Source organism: Agelaius tricolor, unplaced genomic scaffold (genome assembly GCF_023055355.1).
Source record: "Agelaius tricolor isolate 1412-34295 unplaced genomic scaffold, bAgeTri1.0.p SCAF_56, whole genome shotgun sequence".
Lineage (NCBI taxonomy): Eukaryota > Metazoa > Chordata > Aves > Passeriformes > Icteridae > Agelaius > Agelaius tricolor.
In genome coordinates, this window is record NW_027269316.1 from 2300962 (window position 1) to 2314702 (window position 13741).

General features: G+C 49.7%; 1 protein-coding gene across 1 annotated transcript in view; it reads right to left on the reverse strand.

Moving 5' to 3' along the window:
• LOC139604861 (RNA-binding E3 ubiquitin-protein ligase MEX3C-like) overlaps positions 1-13741 on the reverse strand; it is a 343407-nt gene that overhangs the window by 305129 nt on the left and 24537 nt on the right. The gene's annotated exons all lie outside the window — the stretch shown is intronic.

Genomic DNA, 13741 nt, shown 5'->3' on the forward strand with positions numbered 1-13741 from the left:
GCAGTTAGCTCTCTGTCATGGTTTGACACTGGCACAATGCCAGTGCCCCCATGAAAATACATTCTCCCTGGTGTCTGCTGTGAGATGTGACCAGGAATAGAGCAAAGCAGGCTCCAGCTGAGGAATAAAAGGAAAAAAACTTTATTAACTTACAATATATAAAAGAAACACACAGAACTCAGAATGAAAACCTTCCAAACATTCCTCCTCCCCCCACCAAATTCCCAATACACCACAGTCAGACAAAACCTTGGACTCTCAATCCAGTTACCACCCCTCAGATCACCAACTCTCAGTCCATCACCACCCTTCAGATAATCAATTCTCAGTTCATCAAGAGGAGAGGAGTCCCCCTTGTACCATAGGCTTCCCCAGGAAACACAGTTGAGATCTTGTGTGTTTCCATGTCACACGTGGCACCGCCCCGAGAACATTTGCCATCGTGACATCTTCCTTCCATGTCCAGTGCTCTCACTACTGCGCATGGACCAGAACTGCTTCTAGGGTTTTCCTTTTAAGTGTGCTTTGCCCAGTTCCAAAAAAGAGCACAGTCTCTCACTTTCGGGACACCTGTGTGGTAGGCCAGGGACAGGCGCTCGGAAGATTTCGGGCTGTAACGGAAAGTTACAGGAATCCTTCTACCCCCCTCCCCATAGATAAGGATCACCCTTGGAATGTAGCCAGACGTGTAGCCCCCCTAACCTATGCATGCCAGTAACTTTCCACTCCATACTAACCCTAGAAAGTATAGCCAAACCCCTGTCTGACGTAGAGAGACCCCTTAGACCATAAATACCCTTAAGACCTCTCAATAAACGCCTTTAACCGTCCACCACATTGGTGTCAGCGTCCGTTATTGGCCACAAGGGATCCCACAAAGGAGATCGAAGTGCTGGGCCCCTGAAACCAGGTCATCGCGGCCTTCACAAGAAGGCAACATAGTGGTGCCGAAACCCGGGATTGGGACGAAGGGACGAGTCCGGGCGACGGGAGTACTCCTGGCCAGGGGACAGCACTCAACGCCAGAACGGCCATAGCGAAGCAGGGGGACGCCCCAGAGACCCGCGATTCGTATGGAAGCGATAGCGAAGGTCGTAAGTTTGATACATATGCAATGGGGAATCAAATGTGAGCTCAGGAATTTTAATCTCGCATTGACGAGACTCCTAGAGATTGGGGTCATTTCTCGACCCATAGATATATTACACTCTGAGGTGTGGCAGAAATGTACTGTCGCGCTAGCAGAGGACACAAAAGCCACAGGCAGCAGCAAAAGCCTGAAAGCGTGGGGGAAGGCAGAAGCAGCCCTACGCAAAGCATTAGAAGAACAGGAGACGTGGAACGTTGCGTGCTCCTGTTTGTTAATCGCGCCGCAGCTGGGGGAGGGGGCGATAACGCGAAACCCCCCTGGTGGCGACCCGATTGAGAGCGGGGAGACGGGGGGGCCGGGCGCATCCCATCCCTCCTTCAGCCCAAAGCCCCCGGAGCTCTCAGAGCCCCCGGGGGACCCCCTGACCCCTTCGGGGGACCCGCCGGGGCCCAGACCACCTCCGGAGCCCCCCGGGGTGCCCGCGGACCCCTCGCCCAACCCTTCCCCGCCGCTAGCCGACTTAGCGCAAGAAGCGGAGGGACTCGCACGGTCCTTTTGGGAGGGACTGGCGGCAGAGGCTCGAAATATCGAGAGGGCTGGCGCGCGGGCGAGCGGCGGAGGGGATCCGCCGCCCTACCCGTTTGAATATGGCGCGGGTGGCCGGGAAGAGGGGTGGAGCCCGTCGGCCCGCGGCGGGAAGAACCCAGAACCGCGGCCAGCCGCGAACACGCATGCGCGGGAAACCAGCGCTGAGCCCATGCACGGCCGAGAGCCGAGGGTCCCAGCAGACGCGCATGCGTGGGGGTGCGACAGAGGGCAGGCACTCGCTCGGGAGCCGCGCCCACTGATGCCACCATATATGGGAGAGATCCCTCCCTGCGGGAGGCAGGGCGAGCCCAGGGGGCGGCACCGGCAGCAACATCAGCACCGCCCCCGAGGGGAGGAGCGGGGCCGTGGCCGGACAAAACGGCAGCAGAGACCGGAAGTTCATTGGCAGTCGACTTCCGACTCTGAAGGGAGCCACAGCTCCCCAGATCGCTCTGCGGAGCCCACCGAGTCCAGCAGCGACTCGGAAGCAGAGAAAACAGAATCAATGCGGTTTCGGACGAAACCAATTAAAACTTTTAACACAACCGGGAACCAACCCCAATACGAACTCACCGACTGGGGTAAAATCAAAATCGAATGCGCGGAATGGGCATCCGCAGCATCGGTGCATGCCTTCCCGGTGAGAATTACGGGACCCCAGGGGAACCAGCAAAGAACGTATACTCCCGTTAATTCCAAAGATGTTCAAACAATAGTAAAAGCCATTTCAGAAAAAGGAATTAACTCAGGGGTGGTTTCCACTCTCGTGGATGGTCTTTTTAGCAATGATGATTTACTCCCTTTCGATATAGTGCAAATAAGCCGTATGCTTTTTGATGGGGCGGGTTTGATAATATTTAAACAGGAATGGACGGACCAATGTGCAACCATGCTCGCTCAGACGGCGGGGGAAGGGCAGCCACTCCACGGGTCGAGTTTATCTAGGTTGTTGGGGAAGCACGACGAAGTGGCCACACCCCAGCAACAAGCTGCCCAGCTCCGGATCGAGGAAGTCAGGGCGACTTCCCGGGCGGCCAGAGAAGCTATACGCGCCGCATCCAGGGTGGTGGCCAGACCGACACCGTGGTCGACCATCAAACAGGGGGAGAGTGAAAGCTTTACACAATTTGTTGACCGCCTTCAGGCTGCCGTGGACTCTTCTAATTTACCCGCTGTCGCAAAAGGCCCGGTGGTAACTGACTGCCTTCGGCAACAATGTAACACCGTAACCAAAGATATATTGCGTTCCCTACCAGCCGGGGCCAGCCTGGCTGACATGATTAAGCATGTTGTGAGGGAAGAGCAGCTGACCCCACTTCAGGCAACCGTGCACACCTTAACCAGTGTGATGGCCTGCTTCAAATGTGGTCAGTCAGGTCATGTTGCGGCTAACTGCCCCCAGCCGGCACAGCGTCCCCAGGCAACACCCTCGCCCCAACAGCGCCCCAGAGGGACCTGCTGGAGCTGTGGGAAGAGAGGTCACCTCGCTAGGGACTGTAGATCCCGGCCCCGGGGAAACGGGAGAGGGAGGGGGCGTGCGGGCCATATTCAGCCCCCTCCCGCTCTGGATGCGAGATGGCCCATTTATGTCAACCCACAGTGGGGCAGGGGATCCTCATACCCTATGCTCCCACAGGAGACGGTCAGTATTGCACCCCCGCCAGCGATACAATGACAGAGCTATGCAACTGCACCCTCGCACCCCCCATCATCAGAAGCCACGCAAGCGCAACAGGGCCAGCAGGGGACGCCCCAAACCGGGACCCCTGGGTGGCCCTGGCCATGAGAATAGGGAAGGAACCCCCGAGGGTGTGGGGGACATGCCGCCTCTATGGCAGTCAGGACCCCCACATCGTAGGACTTCAGTTTTGGGTAGACACGGGATCAGACTGCACGATTCTCCCTCAGCGGCATTGGCCCAGACATTGGCGGTTTAAGGAAGTCCCCCCAGTGAACGGGGTGGGGGGACAAACCCGGGCGTGGAAAAGCACCCAGCTGGTGGCTATTACACTTCACACAAACAAGGGACCAGAACAGACAGTAGCAATTTACCCCTACATTTTGCAAAACTCTCCGCCACTAATAGGAAGGGACGTCCTTGCTATGCTAGGAGTCAAGATTACAAATTTATCATAGGGGCCACTGCTGTACACCCTCAGCTGCCGATTGACTTGGAAATCATCAGATCCTGTTTGGAGGGAGCAGTGGCCTTTGTCAGAGCCTCGAGTGGCAGCTTTGCTGGAACTGGTCAACCGTGAACTGCAAAAGGGTCACATAGAACCCTCCACCAGTCCATGGAACACCCCTGTGTTTGTAATCCCCAAAAGGTCCGGAGAGGGTTATCGTCTCGTCCACGACCTGAGAGAAGTGAACAAGACGATTCGACCCATGGGTCCAGTCCAGACACTGCTACCCATGAATTCAGCTATCCCTGAAGGACAGCCATGCGCAGTACTGGACATCAAAGACTGTTTCTTCTCGATACCCCTGCATCCAGACGACAGAGAACGCTTTGCCTTTTCCGTCGTGTTTCCAAACGGTAATCGGCCTAACCTCCGTTTCCAATGGAGGGTGCTTCCACAGGGCCTAGTGGACAGTCCGGTTATCTGCCAGATCACCGTGGACAGAGCACTGATGCCAGTCTGACATTCCTACCCTGCCGCAACCATAATCCAATACATGGATGACATCCTAGTCGCTGCACCATCGACGAGCCAGGTGGACCACCTGGTGTCTGCGATCACAGAAACCCTCCGGGCCAACGGCTTCGAGATCGCAAGCGCAAAGGTCAAGAGAGGACCCTGCGTGACCTTCCTGGGGGTGGGAATCACAAGCTCCTACGTGACTCCTCCCAAGGTAAGGATCACCCGGGACATCAGGACACTTCACGATGTGCAATGCCTGGTGGGATTGCTGCAGTGGGTCCGCAATGTCGTCCTGATCCCCCCCGAGGTCATGGATCCTTTATATGACCTCCTGAAGGGACAACACCCCTGGGAACCCAAGGAGCTGACACCACAAGCGGCGAGCTCCCTCGATTTCATTGATCAGCAGATGTCCACTAGCACGCTGGCCAGGTGGAACCCGGCCATGCCCCTGGACTTATACATACACTTCACACCAAAGGGCGGAGTGGGGGCACTGGCACAAGGGCCTTCTGAAAAGGCCCGGCCGATCCAATGGGTGGTCCTCGGGAGACCTGCCCGTGCGTTCTCCCCAGGAGTCGAATGCGTCGCTAACCTCATCAGGAAAGGCAGGAAACTCGCCCTGAGACACCTAGGAACCGAGCCGACAAGAATACATCTTCCCTTTCGCAAGCAACCGTCTGCGGAGTCACCCGCAATTTCAGAGCACCTAGCCCTTGCTCTCACCGGCTTCAGAGGAGAAATCTCCTACTCAGCAAAACCACCCTGGACTCGGCTGCTGACCATCATCGACATAGACATACCGCCAAAGGTCAAGGAACACCTCAATATAGTAACAGACTCTATATTCGTGGCAAGGCTTTGCCTAGCCATGGCAGGACCAGGTGTATCAACATCTACAGCAGCCCTAATGCTGGAAGAAGCGCTCTCTTCACGACAGGGCACCGTATCCATCATTCACGCCAACAGCCACGACCCAATCAAAGGTTACTTCCAGACAGGCAACGACAAGGCGGACGCCGCAGCAAAAGGTGTATGGACGTTGCAGGAAGCTCGCCAGCTGCATGAATCACTCCACATCGGGGCCAAGGCCCTGGCGAAGAGGTGCGGGATTTCGACAGCAGACGCAAGGCATGTGGTGGCTACCTGTCCTCACTGCCAGAAGTCACCCCTGTGGACCAGTGGGATCAACCCGAGAGGTCTCAAGCCTTCACAAATCTGGCAGTCGGACTTCACCTTGTGTCAACTGCTGAAGCCCCGAGCGTGGCTTGCCGTGACGGTGGACACTTTCAGAGGAATGATCGTGGCCACACAGCACCCCAAAACTAACTCTAAAGCCACAATTCAGCACTGGCTGACAGCCATGGCGTGGCTTGGCATCCCCAAGCAGATAAAAACTGACAACGGTTCCAATTTCACCTCCAAACCAGTGCAAGAATTCGCCTCGAAATGGGGCATCACACTAGTACAGGGTATCCCATATAACAGTACTGGGCAGGCCATAGTAGAGCGGGCGAATCAGACCCTGAAAACCAGGCTGGAGGTGTTGGCAAAAGCAGAGGGTTTTGCCAATTCTATTCCCCCGGGAGATCAGGCACGCATACTAGCAACTGCTTTGCTAGCACTGAATCAGTTTCCCAGGGGGGATGAAACAAACAGCCCTGTCCAAAAACACTGGGCCACCAAAGCGCTAGAGGAAGGCCCACAGGTTGCAATTAGAAATGAGCTAGGTGAATGGGAACAGGGCTGGAGGTTGATGCTCACGGGACGAGGGTACGCAGCTGTCAAAAAGGACGGCGAAATTAGGTGGTGTCCACTTAGGTCAATCAAGCCTGACCTTCACAGTGGGCGGGACAAGACTGATGAGAACTGTGAGTTTCTATTTACAGGACATGCTTATTGGCCGTCCCCGGGATGTGTACGTTCCCCTCCCAGAGGAAAGTGACAGCCCACCGAGCCACCGGACAGCACCTGAGAGACCCACACGGGCGAGACCCAAGCAGCCACGATGTTTCTGCGTGATCATGTTATTGGGGCTTGTCACCGGAGGGCAAGCCAGCCCAGACTACTACCCTCATCAGCCCTTCAGGTGGGTCATGCAACATGTTGCTGGTGACAAGGTGCTCAGAGTCATCACCACGCCGAATGCCCCATCCTTCGTGCTTCACATCACCGACCTGTTTCCAGAACAACCAAAGGTAGACCCCTATTCTTCACACGCCACGCACATGTACCTATCTTACTGGTGCCCAGCCTCAAACCCAGGAAAAAGTTATTGCAATCGCCCAGGGTGGGGATACTGTGGGCACTGGGGCTGTGAAACAATAGTTACAGACGCCAGGCCATCAGGACCTGGGTGGGACCCACAAGAGCCCGACAGATTCCTACAGTTCACCTGGGCACCCACAGGTTGCAAAACACCCGTCTTCCTCCAGGGAAGTTTCTATCGAAACCACCATAAAGTCCCCAAATTTCGGAAATGCACTCACTATAACATGACAGTTTTACAGCCGAATCACCCTAGCTGGGCCGTGGGCAAAGCATGGACAGTAGTCCTTCAAGGGTCAGAAAAGTGGGTGAATGTGCGAATTACCAGATTCCCACCGTCAGCACCCAGAGCAGTCGGGCCCAACAAAGTGATCAAAAGCACACAGAAAGGGAAAAACATGACCTACCCCAAAGCCTTGCCCACAAGGGTCACCGACGTCCCGACTGGCGATGAGGAAGCCTTCCAGATAGGCCAATCAGCCAGGTCAGGCTCGAACCCAATCTTTCGCATGTTAGAAGCTACCTTTTTATCCCTGAATGAATCTAACCCCAACCTAACCGAGTCCTGCTGGCTTTGCTACGATGTTAAACCCCCCTTTTACGAAGGAGTCGCTTTAGATACCCCCTTCAGCTATTCCACAGCAGATGCCCCTCGCCAGTGCAGATGGGACACACCCCGCAAAGGAATTACCCTGAGTCAAGTCACAGGTCAGGGCAGATGCTTTGGCAATGCAACCCTAGCTAAGCGGAAAGGCGACATCTGCACCAAAGTAGTTGAGCCCGACAAGAAAAATAGTAAGTGGGTAGTCCCATCCACATCTGGGATGTGGGTTTGCCAGAGATCTGGAGTAAGTCCCTGCGTGTCTCTTGCCAAATTCGATAACTCTAACGACTTTTGTGTTCAAGTTCTGATCGTCCCTAGGATCCTGTACCACTCAGACGAAGAGGTGTATCACCTTTCCGAAAATAACAACCGGGTCCACAAGAGAGAAATATTAACAGGTATAACTATCGCAATGCTGCTCGGCCTAGGAGCAGCTGGAACGGCAACAGGTGTCTCAGCCCTAGCAACTCAACACCAAGGACTGTCCCAGCTGCAGATGACCATCGATGAGGACCTGCAGAGGATCGAGAAATCCATTTCCTTTCTAGAAAAGTCAGTCTCCTCGCTCTCAGAAGTGGTCCTGCAGAACAGGCGAGGACTGGATCTCCTGTTCATGCAGCAAGGGGGCCTGTGTGCCGCCTTGAAAGAGGAATGTTGTTTCTACGCTGACCACACAGGAGTCGTTAGAGACTCCATGGCAGAACTCCGAAACAGACTGGCTCAGAGACAGAAAGACAGGGAAGCCCAACAGAACTGGTTCGAATCCTGGTTCAATCAATCACCATGGCTAACCACCCTAATTTCTACCCTAATAGGTCCATTGGCAATGCTGCTTTTAGCTATTACCTTCGGGCCATGCCTGCTGAACAAGCTAGTCTCATTCGTTCAGGCCCGCATAGAACGGGCTAGCATCCTGTTCGTGGGACAGCAACAATTACTGTGAATTCAACAGGGAACGCTGCCAGTCACCAGAGACTTGCCTAGCAGAAACTTACTCAGGTTTCCCAAGACCCTTTTCCCCTAATCAGATCTCAACTTCCTACCTCATTTCAGTGCCTATGTATAAGACTACCTCGTTCATTTGTGAAAGAGGGGGGGGAAGTGTGGTAGGCCAGGGACAGGCGTTCGGAAGATTTCGGGCTGTAACGGAAAGTTACAGGAATCCTTCTACCCCCCTCCCCATAGATAAGGATCACCCTTGGAATGTAGCCAGACGTGTAGCCCCCCTAACCTATGCATGCCAGTAACTTTCCACTCCATACTAACCCTAGAAAGTATAGCCAAACCCCTGTCTGACGTAGAGAGACCCCTTAGTCCATAAATACCCTTAAGACCCCTCAATAAAGGCCTTTAACCGTCCACCACATTGGTGTCAGCGTCCGTTATTGGCCACAAGGGATCCCACAAAGGAGATCGAAGTGCTGGGCCCCTGAAACCAGGTCATCGCGGCCTTCACAAGAAGGCAACACACCTGCCCCCCCCAAATTTCACCCCCTGGGGCCGAGGGGTCTCAAGAACAGAGATCTTCTCCTCCACTGAAGATCGAGGGCACCAACCACCCTCCTCACCCGTCGTCTCTGTTCACGCACTCTTTCACATAACATCACTGAACTCTCTTGGCTCTAATCCATTGCCTCCCTGCTAAATGCAGTCTCTGTGTCACAGGAAAAATGGTTCTGTCCATGGCTATACAAGAAAAGTCCAGCCAAAGGCCACTCCATGACCTCCTGCCACCTAAGATTCTTCTTCACTTCTCTGGTGGCCCATTTCCTCTTATCTTGTCTCTATCTCTCTTCTCATTCAGCTCCAGGAGGATCAGCATTTGTAGGGTTTCCATCATCCAAGAAAAGGGGTAAAAATCTCAGGCTCTGCCTGTCCAGAACTCCCACAGCTGCCCTGCCGGGCACCTTCTCAACACCCCCGCTTCTCCTTCTCGGCCGGCCGCGATATCAAATTTCAAGGTGGCACAGGCACGGACACCGGCTCTCCCTCTCTCTCTCTGGGGGGCTGGCTGCCCGATGACTCTCCAATGTTCCTCCACCCTTCCATCCTGCAGGGGCCTTCACCTCCCTTCTCTGTCCAAGGCCCTACCTCACCTGGCCGCATGGCTTCCCCTCCCCCGCCCAGCCTGCAGCCAGGCAGGGGAGGTCTGACCTGTTTCACCGCTGGAACCCAAGAGAAAGTTTTCCTGGGAGTTCTCTGCTTTTAACCCCCTGTGTTCTCCGAGGCATATCCATGTCCTCAGTGGCCACACCACGTGCCAATATTCAAATCTGAGCACCTATTGGTTTGACCACAGCATCCCAAAAAGCTCACTTCCTCTCAAACCATGACACTCTTCAATAATTTCCTTCCCTGAAATTCATCTGCATTTGCTCCTTTGTCCAGAGTCCCCATTTATTAGTGAAGGTATACTCTATCTATGCATTAGAATATTCCATTAGAGTGTGTGACTCATACTTGCTAGTTAAAATTAGCTGGAGCAGAATGGATAGTTACAGTTGCGTGTATACAATAGTCTTATTTTGGCAAGTTTTCTTTAGACAATGTTGAAGCAACATTAGCAAATAGGAAGTACAGCTTGCAGCAGGGAAGGACACTCTTCTGCTTTCTCAAGTTTCCTGTAGTTAAATAGACGCCAAAAGGCTTTTCCTAGTACTACTACTGTCTTGTAGGAATACTTGATCTAATCCTATCTTTGATCAAATTACTAACGGGTTACTTTTCTACAAGGCAGAACGTTTTTCTTTTAATAATATGTATTTTGTAAGGTGGAAGCATGAACTTGGGCACCAGTCACGTGGAATGTACTCCTGCTTCTTAATAAGTTTCACAACCTTCATTAGAAAATATTGACTCTGTAACTTCAAAAGAAGAACTCTGGGCATCTTCATTCTATTGATGTAATTGTTTTTCTGCCATGCTGGTATTGTTTTCTATCATTTTTACCAACAGAAATATTTTTCCCTGACACCTATGGAAAATACCCATGTTTACTCAATAGTGCAGCATCAGTCCATTGTTTAGAATGATTTCAACATGGTCCCAAACATATCGGACAGCTAGACAGCAGAGGTTAGCAACAGGGAATGGGAGTAACTTCTGAACCGTTTCAGTAGATTTCCCAGGAAGGGCTTGCTTTCTGCCACTGCAAATTTTCCCAGAGATTTTGTCTGGTGAAGAGTTGCATCAAAAGAGTATTTTTGCCCAAACCTTGGGGCAAGCTCTGTCTCCGATTTACTAGTGAATGCAAAGAGGGTGAAAGTGCTGCTTCAAAGCCCTCTGTGCGCTTTCTGTACCAAGAGGGGGGGTGACCCCAGAAATAAGTTTTGACCTCTCTTCAGAACACAAGGCATGTCATCACCTCATTCATCTTCTTCTGGGACTCATAGCATCTTAAGACGAAGAAGCTCTCTTGCTTGCTGAAGTGCGTTCAGCAAAAAAACCTTGTCTCATCAGCAGATTTGAACACAACTACAGTCGAGTCAATTCCAATGCTGGCAGGGCAATACTCTACCCCACTATTAGAAGACTGTGTAAAACTATTTTTGTACAAAGTAATCGGAGGGAAAAATAGAATTGGGAAGAACTGCACATTGTTCTGGAAAAAGCCTCCTGCCTCAGTCTTACAGACATCATTTGCTGGTATCATTTTTAATAGTTGGGGTTTTTTAAATTTTGTATAAGAAAAATTATTACTGCACCTTTATGTTTCCTTAATAGAAGTACAGCCATTTCTTAATAGAATAGAAGTAAGCCATTTGGATATGTACAAATGGTCTTTTCAAATACATATGCTATAGCACACTGTGAAAGTAATTGGCTATAAAGAGAAATCTAAAGGTTTAAAAAGATTTTGGAAGAAAGTAAGTCTAAGGTGATAGAAGAAGAAGAAAACAGCAGTTTTCTTCTGGTGAAAAAAAAACAAAGGGAGGACCTTGTACAGTGGAGATGTATTATTTGACTTCCTGAAAAACTGAGTAGGTTTGCTATTGCCAATGGTTTTCATTAGGAAGGAAGAGATTCCTTTGGCAAAAAAACCCTTCAAATTGACTTGACAAAAATGTTATGACACTTAACTTCACCAATCCTGAAGAAAAATTCTCATCACTTGATCTGGAAATCATGATGGTAATGGAGACAAGGATGTCTAAGCCATGCCATCAGGAACATAAAAAAGCATTAGAATGCAGGTAAGACTGAGCTCCTGAACTAGTGTGAAGAGAATGCAAGAAAGACATTTTCCTTTAAGAGTCTTCAGGATGGAGAGCGGATCAAATTTTTTCATGTGAAGTATTTCTGAATAGAATGAATCTTCAAAATCACATTGTTTTCCAAAACCTGTCTACAGTATCTCTTACCATGATACACAGTTCCTATGAAGAGAAAAAGCAAAGCACTTTTTTCCAAACTGTTGTGCACTCTTAAGCAATCTACAATAAAAATAGTATTTTTTCATGCTGGGAATGATGTTAATTACAAAAAAGCCTTGTAGCACACTTGGCACTGTGGTCTCTTGATTAGCATAGCTTTTTATTCATCAAACACGTTTCACATTGACTATTTTTCTCTTTTAAATAACGGCATCTTTGTACTTATGCAGCATCCATGAAGAATTTCTTGGGTGTTATTTTGTACCTGATCCTAAATGGCAGGTTCTGCATTCTGCCATCTGTCTAGCTTTCCCATTTGATGCAGCTTCTGAGAGGTATTTTCAGAATCGAGGACTACTTGCAAGAATGATGCTAAATCCATGCATTTTACTCCTTGGTTAATGCAAAACTATTTTTCCTTTACACTTCAATGAGAACAGGAAAATAATGATGGTGAGTTCAATCCTTAGAGTAATCCAAAGAGGACTATTATCATCATTAGAAACCAAGCAAGGTGTATTTATTGCACATGCAGTACAACCACTAATGCAAATTACCCTGTAAATTCAAAAGGAATCTGTATCATAGGAGTGGATGGACTGTTTCTATTGATATTTTGCTTAAAGCAGAAAATTAATTCTTTTGACAGCCAACTCATGATTGCAAGCTCACTTTCAACTACAGCTTTCAACCAGATGAAACATGTCTGTTTATAAAACGATACAGTACAGTACACAATAGCAAGTCAGGTCATAGACATTCAAAAGAGAAAAACAGCTCAAAGGACAGATTCATTCACATCTACAAGCCCTCAAGAGTGTACAGGTCAAATGTCCCCAGAAAACTAGGCTGGTGGCGCAAATTCTCTATGTTGGCACCAGCAGAAGCAGCTGCTATCTTTATAGGATGCAATCTTGCTTACATCACCCTTCAGAGCAATCTTCTGTACAGGTAACTTGCTGCTGCATGATCTGAGATTTTTCCTAAGACACTTTGTAGCCTCCTTGGCCTAGGAAATTTAGAAAACTGATAGTCAATTCTATGTACTTTTCATTAGTTTCAGTTGCTAGCAAGATGTCATTAACATACTGCAGGACCGACCCTTTGGGGTTCTCCTTCTTCCAGACCTCTAATTATTTTGCCAGTTGGTTCCCAAAAATCCTTGGACTATTTCTAAATCCTTGCAGTACCACAGTCTAGGTAAGCTGTCTTCTAGCCAGTTTGAAGATTTTCCCACTCAAAGGCAAAAATGCCCTGACTTTGCTTATCAAGAGGTATGCAAAAGAAGGCATCCTTCAAATCTATCACTGTAAACCATTGGTGATACTGCGTAAGGGCTGTTAACAGGGTATAGGGATTGGCTACAACAGGGTGGGTATCCTGGCCTATTTGATTCATCATTCATAGGTCTTGCACCAACCTGTGCTTATCCATCCCAGGCTTTTTAACTGGCAAGATGGTAGTGTTATATTCTGATTCACATTCTATCAATAATCCAAATTCCCTGAAATTTTCTATTAGACTCTTGATTCCCCTTCTAGCTTCTATTTTAAAGGATATTGTTTCTGCCTTACAAGCTTTGATCCAGGTTTTAGGGTAACGCTTACAAGCTGAGCTTGTCAGGAACGGCCTGGGGTTCTGCTGGCCCAAACTGGGGTGTTACTGCATTTTCTACTGCTTCCGGTATTCCTCCAGAATTGTCTGGTTCCAGTGTTCCCTGCAACATAAAAGTCCTTGCCTCAATGATTTTAATCTCCAGTACAAATAATTGTACTTCTCCATCTTTAAATACAATCTGAGCCTCCAATTTACTTAACAGGTTGCTTCCCAAAAGAGGAACCAGACACTCTGACACATATAAAAGTTGGTATGTTAACTTTGTTGGCTTAAATTTACAATCTTGCCTACAACTTTTCCACACAAACCCCTTTGTTGTGAAAAACCATATATGCACAGTGTAGCATGATGCTTTTAAAAGCAGACACCTATAGCTACAGGTTTCCTAGCATGTGTAGCTGCAATCTTGGTCCTGTTATGGTCACAGTATGCTATTACTTCCTGTAGGAAACAATTACAAGAGAATATTGTCTTTTTGAAAATGCCATTTCCAATCTTTTGTTATTTTTGAGGAAGGTGTGACTCAAATAGATCCCGAGGCCTCAGAACCAGCTGC